Source organism: Phyllobates terribilis, unplaced genomic scaffold (assembly GCF_046119375.1).
Source record: "Phyllobates terribilis strain yellow unplaced genomic scaffold, ASM4611937v1 Scaffold_9__5_contigs__length_417890890, whole genome shotgun sequence".
NCBI classification, from domain to species: Eukaryota; Metazoa; Chordata; class Amphibia; order Anura; family Dendrobatidae; genus Phyllobates; species Phyllobates terribilis.
In genome coordinates, this window is record NW_027362769.1 from 90,694,658 (window position 1) to 90,717,288 (window position 22,631).

At 48.6% G+C, this 22,631-nt stretch overlaps 1 long non-coding RNA gene across 1 annotated transcript; it reads left to right on the forward strand.

Annotated features, from left to right (window-relative positions):
• Positions 1-4,399: 4,399 nt before the first annotated feature.
• On the forward strand, positions 4,400-7,174 carry LOC141160845 (uncharacterized). Its single transcript, XR_012250542.1, has 4 exons — positions 4,400-4,522; positions 4,602-4,708; positions 4,847-4,994; positions 6,170-7,174. It is a non-coding gene; the product is annotated as an uncharacterized lncRNA (long non-coding RNA).
• The last annotated feature ends 15,457 nt before the right edge of the window (positions 7,175-22,631 follow it).

The window sequence follows — 22,631 nt, forward strand, 5'->3', positions numbered from 1 at the left end:
CAGTCAGAAAGGGAGCTCAGGACCACGCTCCAGAATTGCTTGGGGGTTGGCCGAGTCCAGGACCTGGTGGACGCAGCACGGCTCGGGCGGTCACTCAAGGCCAGAGTGACCAACAGAACAGCAGTAAGTAAAAACCCTGAACTGCACAGCCCGACTCTGAGTCTTCTTACCATCCACACTGCACCACCACTACCACCATCCTCTACACCTGACCCCCTGAGGCTATACCCCTCCCGTTGGGGGTTATACTATCACAGCTGCACACATACCACCAGCCTCAGCGGACCCTGCTGCAGCGGCGGCCTTATGACCGCAAATCAACGGGTGGCGTAGTCGACACTAAGAACTAATAACATCTGTAAAGACTGCCACACACTGAGCTTGACACCCTGGGCACGGACCGGGTCACCGCCACTCGGAGACTACAACCCCCATCTGATCCGGCTCCGGGTATCCCCCAAACAACACTGGCCCAGGGGGCGCGTCATATATAATGGAGGGTACATGGTCGCACAGACCCTATTAAATGATTTAATATTTATAATAATAATTATATCTTTGTGGTGTCCTGTTAAACATATGTTTTTTCTAGTCACAGATATAGTTCAAAAGGTCATTGATGTCAGCTGTGCAAGCCAGAGGAGAAGAATGGCTTGGGAAGTGCCTGGAAGATTCGGCTCATCCCTCAACATCAGAAGATCAAGGAGGAAAGAAACGGAGATCGTGGAAGCGGGAGCAGCGGTGATTGAGGTGCCCGGTCAAGAGAGCTTTATTAACATAAAGAGAAAGAGAAGACGCCGGAGCACGTACTCACCGCCACTGCTAAACACCCGGAAGAAGACGGTATCCAGATGGAAGTCGCCACCCACTGCCGGTTCGGAGGTCGTGTCACAGTACTGTGGACGTCATAAGGCAGTGTCTGTGGGGAAGGAGCAGGTCGGAGTTCCTCATTGCCACGCCATATCAACAACACCGATGCAAGAGGACGAAGATCATCACCGGGCTGCAGCAGCAGCTGGGCTGCATAAATCAAGAAGAGCTTTGTCCGGAGTGGAGGCCTGGTATAATGAAACCAGGCTTTCGACCGACGATGAGGTGTCGGTCAGATCCACAGAAGAATGGCGATGCCGGTGCTCTCCGCTTCATGAGACTTCCAGTTCTGAAGTTGAAATGACGATTCCAGGATGCAGTAGCCGACGTGCAGCCGAAGGAGGGGGTGAGATATTTAATGTTCCCCTGTCCGTCCTTGAACATCTAAGTAGTCTTAGGGTATGTGCAAACGATGCGTTTTTAATGCGTTTCCGCGGCAGTTTTTCTGCCACTGAAACACTTTAAAAACGCTTGGTAATAGGTCTGCCATGTACGGGAATGGTAATCCGGATGTGCTGTGCACATGATGCGGAAATTTCCTCTCCGGATTACCATTGCGGTAAAAACCGCAGCAGGACCATATCTAGCACGATTCCGCGATGAATTTGCGCCCATTGACTTGCATTAAATCACAGCAAACCCACAGGTAGTATATCTATACTTGTGGATTTGCTGGGTTTCAATGAAAATCAATAGGCGTGAAATCGCCGCTGAATCGCGGTGCGAGTGGTACCCGGGTCAGGAGAGGAGACTGCTACTTCTCTCATCCGACCGTCGTTCTCGCTGATAACAGCGGTAGTGATGTGGATGGGAGGAGCAGTAGTCTGCTCTTCCCAGCCCGCATGCCCGCAGTAGTAAAAAACAAAGAAAAGAAAAAGTAAAAATAAAAAAATAAACCTTAATACTCACCTGTCCGGGGACCCCCGGTGTCCTCCTGGTCCCCGGCGGCGATGCTGTCTCCCCGGCAACCAGCGGTACACTGCAGGGCATGGGCCCTGCAGTGTACTGCCAGAACCTGTAGTGACTTCACTGATCAGTTGATGGTCACGTGACCAACGGCTGATTGCTGACGCCGGTAATCAGCTGATCGGTCTCGTGACCAATCAGCTGATGCTCACCCTGGGAACATTCGGAAGATTGTTCCCAGGGTGTTAAGTTCACCGGGGGGCTGATCAGCTGATCAAACCCAGTGACCTCCTACAGCAATGTACACTGACAGGGGGCGATTTTACACCCTTGTCAGTGTACATTGTTGTCTTCTACAGCAGTGACATCAGTGATGGCTGATATCGCTGCTGTAGGAGTGACCCAGATCGCCGAGGGACACTCAGTGTAATCACGGACTGCGTCGTTGACGGCGGACAGGTAAGGAATATTTTGTTTGTTTTTTTACGTTTTTTTCAGGAGATTGAGGGCGTCCCGGAGGTGTGTAATAAAAAAAATTGTAGAACTGTGTGTGTTTTATTTCATTAAAATACTTTATTCTGGCCGTGTTTTTATTGAAAAAGCGCTGACCACTTTACTACATCTTATAGACGCCCTCCATTACTAACCTGGGCTTCACTTCAGCCACCAATACAAGGCTGACGTGAACCCCAACCCCATTACCCCACTGCCACCGCTAGAGGGCAGTGGGAAGAGGGAGGCTAATAGCCAGATTTGGCTCGTCTTATGGATGCGCCATTTCTGGGACTGCTGAGGGGTGATATTAATAGCCGCGGAGGGAGCTAGTATCCATGGCCCCTTCCATGGCTATTAATATCAGCCTGCAGCTCTCTAATTTAGCCTTTGCTGGTTAGATTTTATAGGGGGACCCCACCTCAATTTTTTTCTGGGGTCCCCCCTATAATCTAGTCAGTAAAGGCTAAACAAATCGCTGGGGGCTGATAGTAATAGCCAAGGAACATTGTTGGCTAATGGCCCCTACCGCGGCTACTAATATCAGCCCCAGCGGTCGGCTTTCCCTCTGCTTCTCATAAAAATGACCCGGGAGCCCACGCCATTTTTTAAAAAAATTTAGGCTTTGTGCCCATAATTCAGACGTAGCAGCGCTTTGGACGCAATTTTTTTCTGCATCCGAAACGTTGCATTCTATTGAATGCAGGTAAAACCACATATGTTCACTGAACCTTGCGGATTTACCACATTCAATACTTTCTAGTGGTCAAATTTCTGTTGCGGAGACTAGCGACACCGCAAGAGAATTTGACATTCAGCGGTCCTGAAAGACACGAGTAAGCATGTCCATGTGAGATTCGCAGCCTCTGATGCATGCATAGTGGATTTGGGATTTCTAGAGATCCCATCCACTATCTGTAACATCTGGATGCTGCAAGTTTGACGCTGTATAAACAAGTAGTGTGAAACCTGCAGTGGCTCCTGACCGTGGCCATGTGCCCAAACTCACCCGCAGCATGTCAATTTCTGTAGTGGACACGCTAGTCTCCGCTGCAGATTTTGATCGATTGAAGTGTCATTATATGCGGTGGATTCACATGAACCGACAACAAAAGTGCTGCATTAGAACACCGCGTTTTGGACACAACATAAATACGTTGTGTCCAAAGCGCTGCTGAGTGTTGATCGGGGGGCATAGCGGCTAACGAACCAGCTATGAGATGTTAATTATGGCCAAGGAAAATGTTTGCCTAATGGCACCTTCCCAGGCTGATAATAACAGCTCACAGCAGCCGCATAAATTACATGAATAGAAATGCTAATGAAGACTGGACGAATGGGACTAGCTGACAACTAGCTCTTTTGTTTGGTGATGACAAGGTGTCAATCAGACTTTTTCATAACCAAATTTAATTAAAGTAAAGTAAAGAGTTAAATAAACACACAGACACAGTGTAAACACTTTATTTGAATTACAGCAGACACATTCTTTAATCATTTAAATGAACCAATATACTCACCCCAGTTCTGATGGCAATCCAAGGGTTTAAGCAATGTCCCACCAAATAACTTTATTTAACTCCAAAAAGCATTCATTCATGTACAAAAATGCTTAAAAAAACGCATGTAAAAAACACGTAAAAAAAGCATGTAAAATCCGCATGCATTTTTTCTGCCAGGGAGAGGCAAAAACGCTCAGGAAATTTCTGCTTCAAATCCGCATCGTGCGCACATACCATTAAGCAAACAATTAGACAAATGATTGTTGATACCTTAGGTGATTCAGAAATTAGGAATAATTGTAATGCTATCCTTCGTTTAGACAATTCTGTCAGACCAAGGCTAAACAAAATACAAGGAGTGTCTAATGCTTGTCTTAAGGAAGCTTTAGGCTAAGTGCCCACAATGCAGAAATGAAGCAGAAATTTTCCTGAGCATTTCTGCATCTCCCTTGCCAGAAAAATGCAAGCGGATTTTAGGTGCATTTTTACAAGTTTTTGACGTGTTTTTTTTTATGCGGATTTTACATGCGCTTTTGGAGGCGTTTGTGAACACAAATAAAGTTAGGTGAAAAAAAAAAAGAAAAAAAATAGGGCACTTCTGATGTCATTTCCTAGTCCAACCCCTCTTTACCATTTTGCTTTTTGCAATAAACAGGATGCCACATGAACTGCAGCCCCTGCGTCTTAGCAGACCATGCATGAACCTTTTGCTGATGACTGCAATAAATCTCCTGCATCACCACTGCGAGCGGGTAAGATAAATGTAAGTAGATGGTTTTTTATGTTTTGTTATTTTTATGTAGTGTGTACTAACCAATTATTCTTCAATAGGAGCGGTCTAGGAGGAGAAGACGACCCAAAAAGCTGTGGGTTCACCCTATCTTGCAGGAGCGGTCGAACAAGGTGCACTTCAATGCGCTGTATCAGGATTTAAGGAGGTAAGATATATGGTAAAAAAGTATATTGTCATCCGTGTGTACCTAATGATTTTTTAAATGAGTTGTTGTTGGTATCCTTTGGTAAAAAATTATATTTTAATCCGTGTGTATCTAATATTTATTTTTACTGTTTTACAGATTTCCCGAAAAATTCCCGCAGTTTTGTTGTCTCACCATTGCTGCCTTTGATCGGCTTCTGTGTCTTCTTTTCTCCCAACCTGGACTACAGCGATACCATAATGAGAAGGGCCATCTCTGCTGAGGAAAGGCTGCTCATCACCTTGCAGTAAGTTGAATTTTTCCGTATATACATTTTATATATAAATATTTTTTTAAATGTAATCGACATATGCTGCCACGGCCCCATTAAGTATTTTGTCATTATTCGGACAGTATTTTTTCTGTGGAGTTGGAGACAAAACCTCGTGAGGAACAATGAAGAGAAAGTTATAAAATAGAAACATGTCACCAATTCTGCATTTATCACCCACTCCTGGTTTTGACTCACACTCCTGAAGTAAAATACTGACGGAATAATGACTGTATGGCCGTTTTCACATGTACAGATATCTCCAGCACCTTAACAAAAAACATACCGGAGATATCAGTGCCCCGTATGTGTTTTCAGTGTTGTAGTCGTGTGTGTTACGTGTGCCGCACTTGGATCACATGGACAGACTTCTGGGAGTCAGCACTACAATTATCGCTATTCCCAGGAGTCGGTGCTGAACGCTGCCCTCATCATGGTTCTCTGCTGGCGCTGTGATCAGCACCAGTAGGGACCATGATGAGGGGGTTAGTAGTGTAAATTTAAGAATAACATAATAACAATCATTGTATCTGTTGTCTCTGGTACGCCTGGAAACTGTCACCACTCGTACCGGAGAAACTAACGTGTGAAAGAGCCTTAAAGATGTGCGGTTTTATATTTTAAGAATCACATAGGAACATTAACCATGTAATTAGTTGTATTCTTTCAGACATTGGTAAAATTAAAAAATAAAAAATCTGTCCTACAGACAATTATCCACTCCTTGTCTTTCCAAACTGGGATCAGTAGTTCCACCACCCATGAATGGGCACAACAGCTCACCCATCCCTTCAGGTGTACCTGGGTTAGTTTGTCAGTTAGCCTGTGGTGAGGGCTCCTCTTCATCTATTGTTTTCCTGTACATAAGTTTTCCTTGGGCATGATAGAACAATGAGCCAAGGTCATAGTGATAAGGTCACTGAATAGAATTGATATGTGTGAACTGAAGAGCAAACAATGAGGCAAACACAGCTAGAAAATGTCCAAAAAAAATAAAAATAAGATTGAGAAAATGGGTGCTAAGTGCTGGAAAAGTATTTAGTAATAAGTGCATAGGTTTTTCCATAGCAATTACAAATGGGGCCTTATAATGTTGTCTTGTATTTCTTTTCTTTTTCTGGCTTTTCTAATTTTATATTTTTCCTTTTCAGGTTTTTGGCCACAGGAGAGAGCTATACATCACTGCACCTCCAATTTAGAGTTGGTAAATCCACCATTTCCATAATTGTGAGGTGCACATGTACCGTTATCTGGCAGACGTTGCAGCCCATCGTGATGCCTTCGCCAACCAAGGAGACTTGGCAGCAGGTCGCAGCAGGCTTTCAAACTGTGGCCAATTTCCACAACTGCATAGTTGCTGTTGATGGCAAACACGTGAGAATTCAGCAGCCACCACGATCAGGATTACGCTTCTTTAATTATAAGAAATAATTTTCTGTGGTCCTGATGGTGGTGGCTGATGCACATTACAAATTTGTTGCCATTGATGTTGGTACTTATGGCAGTACAGGGGACTCTTGGGTGTTTAGATCATCACAGATTGGGCTGCAAATTCTTCAAGATAGCGGACCGCTCCCAGCCCCAAGATCTTTGCCAGGTTCCACACATCCAGTTCCCTTTGTGATGGTATCGAATGAGGCATTTTCCTTAATGACCAACCTGCTGCGCACATACCCACGAAGGGGACTGGATGACCGGCAGAGGATTTTTAATTATTGCTGAGTCGTGCACGCAGATATGTGGAATGCACCTTCGGAACCATGTATAGTAAGTGTAGGAGCTTTCACACACCCATCCAGTTGGATCCGGAGACCGTTGACACTGTCATTAAGGCATGCTGTGTACTCCACAACTATGCTCCTGAATACAGCACTGAGCTAGATGAGGAGTCACAGCTATCTGAATTAATTCCAGTGGTCAAATTGGGTCAGGGAAGGCAATCCAACTGTGGTGCCAGGGTACGAGAAACCTTTGCTGACTACTTCATGAGTCCTGAAGGTGCCGTGCAATGGCAATACTCCTATGCTGGTGTTGTGCAGCCTGACCAGCAGAGAAGATCTGATGCCCAATAAAAGAAGAACTTCAAGAAAAGTTATTCTTTAAAAAAACGCAAAAAAATGTTTTTAAAAAATAAATAAATTTAGTTTTATTCTCAATCTTGTCTCCAACATTTATTGAATTATCACCTTCTACGTGTTGTTTTATTACCATACGTCAACGCATAAGTGTATGTAAGTGACGCGCCCCCTGAGCCGTGTGTGTAGGGGAATACCCGGAGCCGGGCCTCTGTGAGATGCTGGGGGTTGTAGTCTCCGTGGCGGTGACCCGGTCCGTGCCCAGGGCGGTCAAACCAGAGGGGATAGTCTATTCGTTCTGAATGTCCGACTGCGCCACCCGTGGATTGCGGTCAGAGTGAACCGCCGCTGCAGTGCAGACCGCTGAGGCTGGTGTTGTGGGCGCAGCAGAGTGTAGTATAACTCCTCACAGGCGGAGTATAGCCTCAGGGCAGCAAGTGGGGATGTTGGGAGTGATGGTGCGCGGGAGTAGTGACTCAATCTCTGTAATGCAGTTCAGGATCTTTACTCACAGTTACTACAGCTGGTCATAACGTCCCGCGTCGCACTGTGCTCACCAGGTAAGGGGCTCGGCCAACTCCCAGATAACTTTGGAGCACTTCACAGGATCCCCTTTGTGTGTCCTTCCTCTGGCCTGTCATACCCCACCTGTGACCACGCTTCTGTCTGGCTGCCTCGGGCCTTGGCGGGTAAACGTTGGCCTCCGTTTCCCTGACCCTATGTGGTGCCTACCTAACGGGTATGGTAAGGGGCTGCGCCACATAAAATATCACAGCCTCCGGTTTCTAGCTGAGTGTTGTTCCCCGCCTCCACTAGTTTCGGGGACCGGTCTCCCCCTTTAGCCTGACCCTTCCACGCAGGTAGATTCGGGCGTGTGGTGGCTACCAGCCGGTCCACACCCCTGGGGTCCCTTCGTTCCTTGTTCCTGGAGCCTTCTCCGCTCCTCTTCCTTTCTCTTCCTCTCCAGGCTTGGGCCTCAGGTGCTAGGCCCGCCTCTGGAGCAGAGCTCATGCAGAGCCTCTGCTCCCGGTCACTTCTCCTCAGACTCAACACTGATCTAAGATGGTGCCCACCTTTTATACCTCCCTCTAGGTGCACCCAGGAACTTCTTCCTCCCTGCTCCTGCACTACAGTGTTCCCCCTTCCTCTGTGTTCCCTCCCCCCACTCCAGCCAGGGACAGGGACTGTTGTGCTCTGCCTGGAGCATATTGGTCGCCCTGCCCCCCGGAAATGTGGTGTCATGCATGCAGGTCCTGATCCACACCCCATCCTTACCTGGAAGTGAGATATCGCACATCTGGATGAGATACAATACCTCTGTAGCAACCGAGCCCTCAGGGTGCTACATAAGTCTATGACAGCCACAACAAGGGTAGAATGAGGCTATCATACACTTACATTGTGACCCCTACCTCTGATTATGCTCAGTCAGAAGTAGTGGTCACAAGATGTCTTAGCAGTGCATCACACATGAAGATATTGCAGGTACTTGACCCAAAAAATGTAAAAACACCTGAGATATCCGTGATGTGTGGATTTTTTTTGAATACGTGTGCGTGAACACTCACACATACTGGTGCCTGGGAATCGGCAGTACTACTAGAACGCTCTTCCCAAGTACTGGCTGCTCAAGTCATCACTCACCATGTCATTTGCTTGCAGTAAGAGCAGAACTAGGAAAGAACAATGTTGAGAGTATTATCCATCCCTTTGTTGTCAAAACTGTGTTAAATTAACCAAGTATTGTTAGAATTTCCAATTGCCTGGATACAGACGACCACACACGTAGAGCAGCAGAATAACTTGCAAAATTTAGCGATCCCCTGACCTGCGCTCAGGTCAGCGCAGATCAGGGTCCCACTTTTTCTGATCAAATTTTTCAATAACACCACCTAAACACATATACTCTAAGCATATACTCAAAATTTTCCTTAAAGTAAAATGAACACAAATAGTTTAAATAATAATTATTTTTAGAAATAATATATAACAACTGTACAAATACCGTTGTAAACAAAAATATGACAAAACTTGTCAAGAAACTAACTTTAGGACAAACATTGCCCATAACTTTACAATGTTCAAACATTAACCCAGTTTCTTAGGCTGACCTGTCATCAGTTTTGGGCCATAAAGTACAGGCAGCACCTGTAGGTTGTTTTAGTATATAAAACTAAACACCTTTTCTTACGGTCCCCTACGCCTGAAGCATGGTATAGGTGACTATAAGAAAAAGTGTTTGTTAACGCAGTCTGTCATTGTATAAAAAATGGTGTATATAAGAACCTACAGGTGCTGTCTTTATTTTTTATGGTCCAAAACTGGTGACAGGGTGTAACTAATTTTAGTGAAATTGATGGTAATCTGGGTCATAGCCATAGCCTGGAAATATGTCCTGTGAGAAGCTGGTGTTGGAAGAGGAACCAGCATGATGACCAGATGCTCCAGGGGCTGGTGGGCGACCGTAAGTTGCAGTCGCCTCACAACGTTCGGGCCGGTATGCTGCAACCTGCCCAAAACGCTGGGTTTCAACGGCTGGTGGTGGTGGAGGCCCACTGGGATTAAACAGATTAAAGATCCCAGTAATTAGGGCTGGTGCCGAGGGCATAGGCGATGGTCCATCAATAGCCGTGACCAGAGCGTTGGCTGCTGTCATGTTCAGGTTCTGCTTGTCGCGTGGCATTGATCTTAGGCGGCCTGCTATAGATAAGCCAAATTTGTCAAGGTCATCTTCATTGGTGGCCCTGTCCATAAAATTGAGGGTGCGAGTAGTGAGGGCTTCAATGACACTACTCGCACCCTCTTGGCTTTTGGTCTTTTTAGTTGCCACCCTTCTCAATGCCACGAGACGGGCAGAACCAGCCCCAATTCCAGTGGGCCTCGACGCACCACCAGCAGAGCTACCAGCAGCGCCAGAAGCAGGAGCAGCAGCACCAGAACCCAGCGCGACGTCAGCAGCACTTGAGGAATCAGCGGCGGCAAGACCGGCAAAGGCCGAACCAGTAGCAGCAGAACTTGAAGGACCAGCAGCATGAGGATCCGGAGAAGAAGGTAGAAAGAAGTCCTCTGCATCCTCTCCTGGTCCCTGGTCTGTGTTGGTCTCATCATGTGGAGCTGGTGTAGGGGCCCTAATATTGCCTTCAGTGCTGTAGAAAAAAGGTAAAAAAGAAAGCATGTTAATGTGTCACCCCAGGCCTGGATGCCACAAATAATAACGGCTGTGTTTGAGAGCAGGAGGGAGGTTCCCTGGTTAGGGACAATTAGCATACAGCACCTCCTGCCCCAGGCCAGTAGGGGGAGCTGGCTGCCCCTATAAAAGCTGGAACTGAGTGCAGGGTTAGAGAGAACTGGACGACCTAGCTCAGGACAGAGACTAGTCCCAGAGAAGGAGGGACAGTTCAGCTGTAGCTGAGGAGTCCGTGAGGCAGAGGAGAAACTGCAAGCCAGGGACAGAGGCGACGAGAGCCGGTCCTGGCAGCGGACCAATCTACCGGACATTGGAGTCCGAGGCTGTCAGGGTTATAAGCCCAGCAGCAGAGAACCAACCCGCGAGGGATTTCAGGTCCCTTGGCCTAAGAAGCCCGGAGGCTCCGCCACAACAGAAGGGACCAGCAAGGCCAAGAGAGGCCAAAGGTAAAAGGAACCCAAGTTGCAAGCCATACGGGCAAGAAGTACATGGCCAGCTCAGGGACGTGGGCTATTACACCACGAAGGGAGGGGATAGTCAGAAAGAGCATAGAGAGAACGGTAGGCCTACACACTCACCCTGACCAGTGGGGCTCGCCCGAATGCTCTCAGACACCCAGGCCCATTCCTAACCAGTACCTCCGTTGGGTCAGTAATAATACCTACAATGAAGACCCTGGACTGTTTGAAGTGGACTCTGAACTCTTACTATTGCGGCCTGCACTATCACCCCCTGCATCCACCTACACTGCCCTGAAGCTACACTCTTCCCGTGGGGAGTTATTCTACCCCTGTGCTGCACACCAACACCAGCCTCTGCAGTCTGCCTTGCAGCGGCGGTTATCCCTAACCGCAATCCACGGGTGGCGTAGTCGGACATTCAAAACACTGATAAATAGACTGCCACAATTGGTCTGACCACCCTGAGCCACGGGATCGGGTTGCCACTACTACCCCCAGCATCGCACAGAAGCCCGGTTCCGGGTACCCCACGGCCCAGGGGGCGAGTCAGCTTTGGCGTAGTCGGCAGGATTGTGATCAACCCGCCACAAACGGGTATTGCGTGCCTGAAAAATACTTTATACTTACCTGAGTGAAGTTTCCCGCCAATCGGAGCCGTTTCCCGCCATCGGGCGCCATCTTCGGGACGCCGCGCGGGAAGAACAGGGGCGTGGATGTCAAAAACTCCCGAGACCTGAAGCCCCGCCCTATGCTGAGATGCTGCGCAAGGTCCAGGAAGGAGATCCAGCGGACGCCGACGTCATCACCGTGCGACGCAAGGTCCTCGCCCAGAGCATCGCGAGCGGAGCGGCGGCCTACAGAAGAGGATCGCCGGAAGGTAGGCCACGGTTAACTAGGGGGGAGGAAGATGTCGGACGCGGAGGGACCCTCCACCACCAGCATAGCCGCTGCAGCTGTGATGCCGTTTTCCATGCCCTATATCCCCGGAGCGGCCTGGCTGCCACAGTATGCCGGCGAGTCGCATACCTTGGGCGACTTTAAGGAAAGGCTGTATAGCCTGTTCAAACTTTATCCCCTGAGAGAAGAACAGAAAGTAAGCATACTGATAGGGCAGTTAACTGGTGTGGCCCAGCGGGAGGTAAAGTCTTGGACAGCTGAGGAGAAAAGGACTGTAAGGGGGGTTCTGACCCGTCTATGGGACACCTTTGATACCCGTACCTCAGCAGAAATCAAAATGCTGTTCTATGGATGTAAGCAGCGAGCTCAAGATAGCATCAGAGATCATGCCCTAAATTTACAGGAAGCCTTGGGGGCAATTAAGCAAGCTGACACTGGCAGCGTGCAGGATCCAGATAAACTATTGACTGACCAGTTCATAGAAGGTCTGCTGTGGAGCGCCCACAGAACCCAGCTGCGCCTCATGGCCCTACAGAACCCCGATTTGACTTTTGCACAGTTCAAAGATAGGGCCATCCGGGTGCTCCGAGAACCCGCATTGGGTGGCGCTGTAGCTTCCCGGCGCCCTGCCATCACTTACCACCAGGAGGCAGCGCCTACCCTGCAGACCTTGTGGGGGCTGATGCGCAGGCACTAAACCCATTCCTGCCTGCAAACCTGCACCATCAGGTCCAAGAACTAACAAAGAGTGTTGCTGCATTGACCAGGACCGTACAGTCGTTACAGATGAACCTGTCAGGACTAGTGTTGAGCGAACATGCTCGACACTGCTCGGTACTCGCCCGAGCATCACGCTACTCAGGATGTTCGGCGAGCACCGAGCATTTCCGGGTTACTCGGGCGGGAGCTCGGGTCTCCGCCCTGCATGTTTGGCGCTCTTTACAGAGCCAATGAACATGCAGGGATTGCCAGCCAGTCACTGTAATGCCGCAGCCATGTTGTTTGTGGGCATTACAGTGATTGGCTGGCCGCACAGCGTCACCTCGAGTATTTAAAACCGGGCGCCGCCATCTTGGACACAGTCACTCCGGATCAGACAGTGTAGGGACAGCGCTGCTGATTTAGGGAGAGATATATCCTGCAAAATAGTTAGTGTAGGGTCTGTAAAGGCTGCCAGATCAAACAAACAGTCCTTCTCAGGACTAATATCCATCCCAGGTATATCAGGCAGGCAGGCAGGCAGGCTGTATAGGAGACGCAGTGGTTATACCAGCAAACGCTGCATTACAGTCCTGTGTGCTGCTCCTGTTGCTGAAATTTCTGGCCTTAGCTCCAGGTCCCAGGGGCCAGGAAAAATCCTTTTTTTTTATCTAAATCCTCTTTTTTTTTCCTCCTTCACAATGTACAAATACCCATCTTATTACCCTTTTGGTGCCCCCCTGCCCCCCCCGAAAAAAAGTGTGCCTCTGATTTTTCAGACACAAATATATCTGTTGAAAATAGTCTGGTGTAGGCCAGAGAAATAGAAGTGTGGTTTTGCAGTTCTATGGGCCATTTGTATCTAAAAAAAACAGTTTGAGTGTGTCGCTCACTGTTCAGCCGCAAATATATATATATATTTTAAAAAGCCTGGTATACACCAGTAAATTATTACTGTGGTTTTGATGTTCCACAGTAAAACATCTCTGTTTTTGGCATTTTTTGCTGTATAAAAATAATAATAGTGTCTCCCTGATTTTTCAGACACAAATATATCTGTTGAAAATAGTCTGGTGTAGGCCAGAGAGACAGAAGTGTGCTTTTGCTGTTCCACGGTAAAAAATCTCTATTATCCTGCTTTTTGCATTTTTAGCTGTAAAAAAAAAAAAAAAAAAAGTGTCTCCCTGATTTTTCAGGCACAAATATATCTGTTGAAAATAGTCTGGTGTAGGCCCGAGAAATACAAGTGTGGTTTTGCAGTTCCACGGTACAAACCTCTGCATTATCCACTTTTGGGCCATTTGTATCTAAAAAAAACAGTTTGAGTGTGTCGCTCACTGTTCAGCCGCAAATATATATATATTTTAAAAAGCCTGGTATACACCAGTAAATTATAACTGTGGTTTTGCTGTTCCACGGTAAAAAATCTCTATTATTCAGGTTTTGGTAGATTTTTCCGTAAAGAAAAACAGTAGTGTCTCCTGACTGTTGTGACACAAAAATATATCTGTTGAAAATAGTCTTGTGTAGGCCCGACATCCCAGTGTGGTTTCGCAGTTCCACGGGTCAAATCGCTGTACTATCCAGTTTTGGGCCTTTGGTATCTAAAAAAAAAAGCAGTTTGAGTGTGTCGCTCACTGTTCAGCCGCAAATATCTCTATTTAAAAAAGTGTGGTATACCCCAGTAAACAATAACTGTGGTTTTCCTCTTCCACGGTTCTAATCTACTCTTTATTACCCTTTTTCCATTGATAGTGCAAGTGTAAGCTATTTTACTTCATTTACAATGGGCAAGGCGCGTGGCAAGGGCCGTGGAAGTGGACGTTCTGGTGATGGTTCGTGCAGAGGACGGGGCCGTGGCCAAGGTGAAAATGTGCCACAACCAACAGCCACATCTTCTCGCTCCCACTTCTTGACCGAATTACTAGGGAAGCACAGAACAACACCAGTATTGAGAACTGATCAGTGTGAACAGGTTATTAATTGGATAGCAGACAATACTTCCAGTTACCTGGGCACCACCACCTCCGGTCTGTCTTCCACACGGTCAACTCTTAGTAGCCGTGAGTCTCGACCGCATACTCCTCCTCACACTGATGCTCCTTCCTCCCACCATGCCGAGTGTCGTCAGACAGCAAGTGATCCCACACTTGGACACTCTGAAGAGCTGTTCACTGGTCTATTTCCATATTTGGGCCCCTCGCCTGATACGCTTGAAGTGGTAGAAGAGGAGATCCCATGTTGCGATGCCCAAATATTTGAACAGCCACGGCCACAGGAAGTCGACGTTGGCAATCTGTCACAAGAGGTGGACGATGACGAGACACAATTGCCAGGAAGTGAGGAGGAGGATCGTGGTGTGCAAGTGGAAGAGGAGGAGGTGGTGGATGATCTAGTAACTGACCCAACGTGGAAGGAGGACATGCAGAGTGAGGCCAGCAGCACACAGGGGGAGGGAGGCAGAGTACCCCAACAGGCAGGAAGAAGCAGTGTGGTGGCCGCAGACAGAAGGCAGGCAACCGTTCCCCGTAACACCAACACGAGGGATGTTGCCAGTACAAGCGGTAGGTCTTCCAGAGTCTGGAATTTTTTTAAAGACTCTGCTGATAACCCAAAAAAGGCCATATGTTCCTCCTGCCATGCCAGCATCAGCAGGGGTGACAAAACTACCAGCCTGACCACCACCAGCATGATCAGGCACATGGCAGCAAAGCACCCGACTTTGTGGGGCGAAACCCAGGGTCCACGACCAGTGTCAGCGGGTGTCACCACTGCTTCTTCCACTGTTGTGCGTGCAATAGAACCCCCTGTTGTGTGTGCAAGGCAATCCCCTGTCCATACTGCATGTAAAGATGCCCCCTCCTCTCAGTCTTCACTTGTTATGGCAGTTTCTCAAGAAACAGCATCAACGTCCACGTCCCACCGCAGCGTTCAATTGTCCATATCCCAGACCTTTGAAAGAAAGCGGAAATTCGCAGCTAACGCCCCACAGGCCACAGTCCTAAATTCGCACATTTCACGACTGCTTGCATTGGAAATGCTGCCTTTTAGGCTGGTGGAGAAGGAATCCTTCCGCAATCTTATTCCGGTGGCCGTCCCTCGGTACTCGGTCCCCAGCCGACACTATTTTGCCCGGTGTGCTATCCCCGCACTACACAAGCACGTGTCCCAAAGCATCTGCCGTGCCTTCAACAACGCAGTTACTGGGAGAGTCCACCTGACAACGGACACGTGGACAAGTGCTTGTGGCCAGGGACGGTACATCTCTCTGACGGCACACTGGGTAAACATAGTGGAAGCCGGGACCCAGTCGGACCTTGGGACGGAACACATCCTCCCCACACCGAGGATTGCGGGCCCTATGTCAGTCAGAGTTGCCCCCACAGTGTACAGCTCCTGCGCATCCTCCTCCTCCTCCTCCTCATGTTCAGCCTCCATCTCAGATATCACCACATCAGTTACAAGCTGGAAGCATTGCAGTACTGCCTCCGCCAAGCGGCAACAGGCTGTGCTGAAACTTATAAGCTTAGGTGATAAACCTCACACTGCTTGTGAGTTGTGGACAGCTGTGAAAGAGCAGGCAGATCTGTGGCTGAGACCGCTGAACCTACATCCCAGCATGGTCGTGTGTGACAATGGCCGTAACCTGGTGGCGGCTCTGAGGCGAGGTGAGATCACACACGTACCATGCCTGGCTCATGTGCTTAACCTCGTGGTTCAGCGGTTTCTTAAATCGTACCCCGAGTTGCCAGATCTGCTCGTGAAAGTACGCCGCCTGTCAGCTCATTTTCGCAAGTCGGCTACAGCTTCCGCCGCCCTTGCTGTGTTGCAGCAGCGTTTGCAGCTTCCGGCACACCGACTGGTGTGTGATGTCCCCACACATTGGAACTCTACCCTCCACATGTTGCAAAGGATTTGTGAGCAGAAGAGAGCAGTTGTGGAGTAACAGCTGCAACAAGGCCGTCGATATTCAGGTCAGACTCCACACATAAGACCTCAGGAGTGGACCTGGATGTCTGACATATGTACCATCCTGACAAACTTTGAGGAGGCCACCAAGATGGTGAGTGGCGATGACGCCATCATTAGTGTCAGCATCCCACTTGTCTGTCTTTTGCAACGCTCTCTGCAGAGAATTAAAGAGGAGGCATTGCAGCCAGAGTATGATGAGATGGATCAAGAAGCCGTAGCGGGCGATTACACACAGCCCAGCCTCATCTCATCCCAACGTGCATTGGGGGACAATGAGGGAGAGGAGGAGGAGGAGGAGGAAGAACAGGAGCTGCTATCATGCGTTGTAGACGGTAGTACCTGTACAAGTGTCATACCATCGGTTCAGCGTGGGTGGCCTGAGGACAGGGGGGAGGAGGAAGAGGAGAAGGAGCGCATGGTCAGTCGTCATCTTGGTGAGGACACGGAAATCTTGCCCGTTACCAGTCTGGCATGCATGGCTGACTTTATGTTACGCTGCCTTAACCGTGACCCTCGCGTTGTCAAAATGTTGGGTGACCGTCATTACTGGTTGGTGACACTTGTAGACCCCCGCTACAAGGAGAACTTTCACTCTCTTATTCCTGAGGTGGAGAGGTCTACAAAAATGGGGCAATACCAGAAGACCCTTGCTGCAGAACTCTTAAAAAAATTCCCATCTGAACACGCTAGCGGCAGAGGTCACAGTTCGTTGCCCAACCAAGGCGTACAGGCGAGAGAGATCCAACTCCAATCCAGCAGAGGCAGGAGAACACTATCAACGTTCTAGGACAGTTTTCTGACACCCGTCCAGCTTACAGGCCCTGAGGCGCGGGGTACTCTCACAAGGAGTGGAAAGTTTCAAAAGATGGTGAGGGAGTACCTTGCCGATCGTACCAGCGTCCTCCGTGATTCCTCTGTGACTTTTAATTATTGGGTATCCAAGCTGGACACTTGGAATGAACTCGCTCTGTACTCCTTGGAGGTCCTGGCCTGCCCTGCCGCTAGCGTGTTATCGGAGCGTATTTTTAGTGCCGCTGGGGGAATTATAACTGATAAGCGCACTCGCCTGTCAACTGACAATGCTGACAAGCTGACCCTTATCAAAATGAACAAGGGCTAGATTGGGCCAGACTTCTCATCACCACCAAATGACAGCAGAGTAACAAAGTCAAATCCACTGTGTTATTTCGGGAGGTGTATTCACATGCACCGCTTCACACCCACACATGGGTATACACTTCCTCGTTTCGGCTGTTTAATCTTCTTCTCCTTATCCTCAGCCTCCACCACCACTATACCACCAGGGTGCCAGCATTGCAAGTTCCTCCGTCCTAATTTTTGGCAGCTTTTGCTGGGAAAGCATAAGCAAATACCATGGGACACCCACTCCTCAATAATGGGACTTATGTTTGTAATATGCTGTACTGCATGGCTCTTGTAAGGGGCATTGCAAGTTACTCCGTCCTAATTTTTGGCAGCTTGTGCTGGGAAAGCATAAGCAAATACTATGGGAGACCCACTCACCAATAATGGGACTTATGTTTGCAATATGCTGTACTGCATGGCTCTTGTAAGGGGCATTGCAAGTTGCTCCGTCCTAATTTTTGGCAGCTTTTGCTTGCAAGGCATAAGCAAATACTATGGGACACCCACTCCCCAATAATGGGACTTATGTTTGTAATATGCTGTACTGCATGTGACGCGCACCCTGGGCCGTGTGTACACGTGTGTGGGATACCCGGTGCCGGGTCTCTGGGGTCTGTAGTCTCCGTGGCGGTGACCCGGTCCCGTGGCTCAGGCTGGTCAAACCAGTGGCAGTCTTTCTTAGGTTTTGAGGTTAATTGTCCGACTGCGCCACCCGTGGATTGCGGTCAGGGAGTACCACCACTGCGAGGCAGACCGCTGAGGCTGGTGTTGTGTGCGCAGCATAGAATGGGATAACTCCCCTCGGGAGGAGTATAGCCTCAGGGCAGTGAGTGTGGATGATGGGGGTGATGGTGCACGAGCGCAGCAGGAACGACTCAGTCTTTGCAGTGCAGTTCAGGGTCTTTACTAATGATTATAAGGTAGACCCTCCCGGGAGTACTGGCTAGCATAAGAGGCCTGGTCAGTCTGTGAGCAAGCAGGAGTTCCCCTGGCCAGGTGGAGTTGTAGGCCTCCCCGTCTGTCTGCACTCTTCCTGGCTACCTTGCTGTAAGCGGGTAGAAGTAGCCCACGTCCCTGAGTGTACCGTGTAGTGCTCACCCGTATGGCTGGTGACTTGGGGCCTTCTGTTAGCCTCCGCTCCACGACGGCGGTGCTGGTCCCTTGCTTGTGACTGAGCCTCTGGGCTTCTATGGCCAGAGGACCTGAAATCCCCTGCCGGCTGGTTTCTGCTGCTGCATATATAAGTCCTCACAGCTTCGGACTCCTGTGTCCGGTTCCTATTGTCTTCTGCCAGGGCGAGCTCTGCTCAGCTTCCAGCCCCTGGTCTTTAGCTCCTAGCTCCTACAGAGGTCCTTGCTGTTACTTTCCCTTGCTCTCACTCTGACTCTGACTGTTCTCTGACTCACTCAACCCCGCTCCAGATCCAGCTTATAAGGGCAGAATTCTCCCCTCCCAGGACTGGGGCAGGAGGATGTTGCATGTTTAAGGGATCCTGACCAGGAAACCTCCCACTTGCTCTCCGACGTAATATCTCTATTACTGTGGTGACCAGACCCCTGGGGTGCCACACATGGCTCTTGTAAGGGGCATTGCAGTTCCTCATAATTTTTGGAAAGCCTTCCATTCACTGCTTAGGCCACCAGTGCACGGGAGACCCAGTTGCTATAAATCGAAAAAAAGGTTTAGTTAACACCCTCTGACCTCCATGTCATTTCCAAGGGGCATTGGAGTGGCTCGAAATTTTTGGTAGGCATTGCACTCACTGTATGCCCTATAACTGTGTAGCCAAACCGCTCCTTTTGTTACAGAAACATATCCTACAAGACATATCTGGTTGACTGGCCTGATATTGATGTGAATGGTCCCTGTTCCTCCTGCTCTTTCTCCTTTGCCACCACCTCATCCATCATTTATCACCTGAAGCTTTGTTTTAACGGGAGTCATAGAACTGGGATAATAGCAGGAAAACATCCAGCAATCCTCGAAGGAGGTAGGATATGCGCCAAAACGCGGACCACCTCAGGCCTAGCCGCTACTACATACATGCGCTTGCATTCCAAGAAAACAAAGCAGATGCTAACTTCTATCATCATCATCATGCTCCTCACCTAGGCACTCTCAACTCCCCTGATGGAGAAGCCAGGGCCCACCGGAGGAGTCTGTTTCTCTGGTGGGCTCGTCCAATGCTGCCCTAAAGCAGGCCAGGCTAAGAAAAGTGTGGGGGAAGGTGACAGGAGAAATCAGGGCGGCTGGGGACCGAGTATGGACACCTGGCCGCCACCTGGAGGCTGGGGACCGAGCGTGGACACCCGGCCGCCGGGCGGCTGGGGACAGAGTATGGATACCTCACTGCCGAAGCGGCCATGAGGTAGTGGCCAGCTTCGGCCTCCTCCAAACTAAAAGGCCCCATTTCAAGTGAAAGCTAACAGTATGGTATTGCAGCCTGCGGGTGGGTGGGTGGTGGGCTGCATATTTTCGCTTGCAATGCAAGGAATGGGGGAGGTAAAATTGAACACTGCCCTGGGACAAGGACTTGCACGGGGATAGTTGCAAGTCTGCATCTTCTGATGCGGCAAGGATCACTTCTGATGGGCACACTTTTAGACAGTGACCTGGGGTCAGAGATGCTTCCAGGGGTCTTCCCCATGCTGATCCCTTGTCTTTTCAGCACTGTATGCATGTGTCACACAGCACATGGCCAGATAAGGTTGTAAAATGTTAAAATGACATTTCCCGGTGAACGCATTTGTCACGGTTGAAAGCAATACAAACCTGCAAAAACGCATAAAAAATGCTACTTGTGAACATAGCCCAAGGTGTGGAGGAGTATTTTTGTTTTTGGTTATTTATTTTACCTTATACACAAGTCTTTACCCTGGAAAGGATGTTCCTTAACCCCTTTCCGACCTGGTCAGTAATAGTACGCACCAGGTCGGGAAGGCCGGTTCAGCGGGGGCTCCGACGGTGAGCCCGCATTGAAGCGAGCACATGTCAGCTGATTATTGGAATCGCAATCCACCCGCGGCTGTTAACATGTTAAATCTCTGACAGTGGCATTTAACTTGCGCTTCCGGGAGTCCTAAGCCCCGCCCATCAGTGACCCAGTCACGTGATCGCGGGTCACCAATGGGTGGGCATGACAACTCAGGGTCTGCAGCAGACGCCTGTGGTTGTCATGTCTCAATTACTATGAGCGCCACCTAGTGGTCAGCGCTCATAGCAAGTGAGCATTTCTCCTGCATTCAAGCGATCTGCTCATCGCTTGTATGCAGTAGAAGCAATCAGACAACTGCTGCTTCTAGTCTCCTCTGGAGACTATAGAAGCAAGCAGAAAGTGTAAAAAAAAAGTTTTTAAAAAAATAAAAAAAATAAAAAATATATAAAAGTTTAAGTCACCCCCCTTTCGCCCCATTCAAAATAAAATATATATATATATAAAAAAAAAACACATACACATATTTGGTATCGCCGCGTTCAGAATCGCCCGATCTATCAATATAAAAGAAGAATTAATACAATCAGTAAACGGCGTAACGAGAAAAAAATTTTAAACGCCAGAATTAAGTTTTTTTGGTCGCTACAACTTTGCAATAAAATACTATAACGGGCGATCAAAACATCGGATCTACCCCAAAATGGTATCAATAAAAACGTCAGCCCGGCACGCAAAAAATAAGCCCTCACCTGGCCCCAGATCCCGAAAAATGGAGAAGCTAAGGGTCTCGGAAAATGGCGTCATTTTTTTTTGTTTTTTTAGCAAGCTTTGGATTTTTTTTTCACCACTTAAATAAAAAAGAACCTATACATGTTTGGTGTCTATGAACTCGTAACAACCTGGAAAATAATGATGGCAGGTCAGTTTTAGCAATCTGTGAACGTGGTAAAAAAAGGACCCAAAAAACAACTGTGGAATTGCATTTTTTTTGCAGTTTCACTGCACTTGGATTTTTTTTCCCATTTTCCAGCACATGATATGGTAAAACCAGTGATGGTGTTTAAAAGTACAACTTGTCCCGCAAAAAATAAGCCCTAACATGGCCATATTGAATGAAAATTAAAAAAGTTCTGGCTCTGGGAAGAAGGGGAGCAAAAAAGGAAAACACAAAAACAGAAAGACCCATGGTCGTTAAGGGGTTAACATATTTCACGGGAAAGCACTTTCACTTTCGTTTTTGAACGTTTTATTGTGAGCCTGTAAAAGTGGCTTAATACCTCTGACCACGTTGTTGACAGCAGTGACCTGGGGGTCAGAAATGCTTCCAGGGGCGATCCCCATGCTGTCCCCATGTCATTTGAGCATTGTCACTATCGTTTTGGGCACTTTTTAGGCTTTCTACAGACTGCCGGGGGAGCCGCCGCAAAAATGTTCGGGTCTCCCATAGACTAACATTGGGCTCGTTGCTCGGGTCGAGCACCCGAGTATCACAGTGAGCTCGGCCCGAGCTTCGAGCACCCGAGCATTTTAGTGCTCGCTCAACACTAGTCAGGACCAATCAAGCTGGCTTCCAGTCCGGAGGATGTCCCGTGACGTCGACAGAGGAGGATCCCGTCGTTCAGAGGGAGGCCCGCCGATCGTTACACTGAGGATGGACAGCCGATTTGCCGCCTTTGCAGCCAGCCGGGACACATAGCCAGGTACTGTACTTTAAACGGGTCCGACCTGGGGCAGAGGGCCAACCCCCAGGCATAAGGTCATCAGGCCCGTCTAATTGGCGTGATAAGTACGTGGGGGGACGCCCAGTTTTACCCGTAGCGCTGGACGGTATCCCCATGAGTGCACTGCTGGATACCGGGTCACAAGTAACTACCATCCCCTACGTACTTTTTAAGCAGTATTGGAGTGACACTGACATAACCCGCAATCCAGACAATGACTTGAGCATCATCTCCAGCAATGGCCAGCCCGTGCCACAGGTGGGGTTCAGAGAGATGACCATTAAGATTGGTAAAGTTGAACTGCCAGCACAGGGAGTGATCATTGTGGACATTGACCATCGAGAAAGTCACCCTAAAATAACCTTGGGTACTATCGTGATTGAAAATTGTCTTTCAGAAGTAATTGTAATTTTGCAGCAGGTGGTGATGAATGCGAGCTCCAGCCAACAGAGGGTCCTCCAGAAAGAGATAACAGCCCTGATGAGATGGCAACAGGTAGAACTGTCTGGTGGTGAGATCG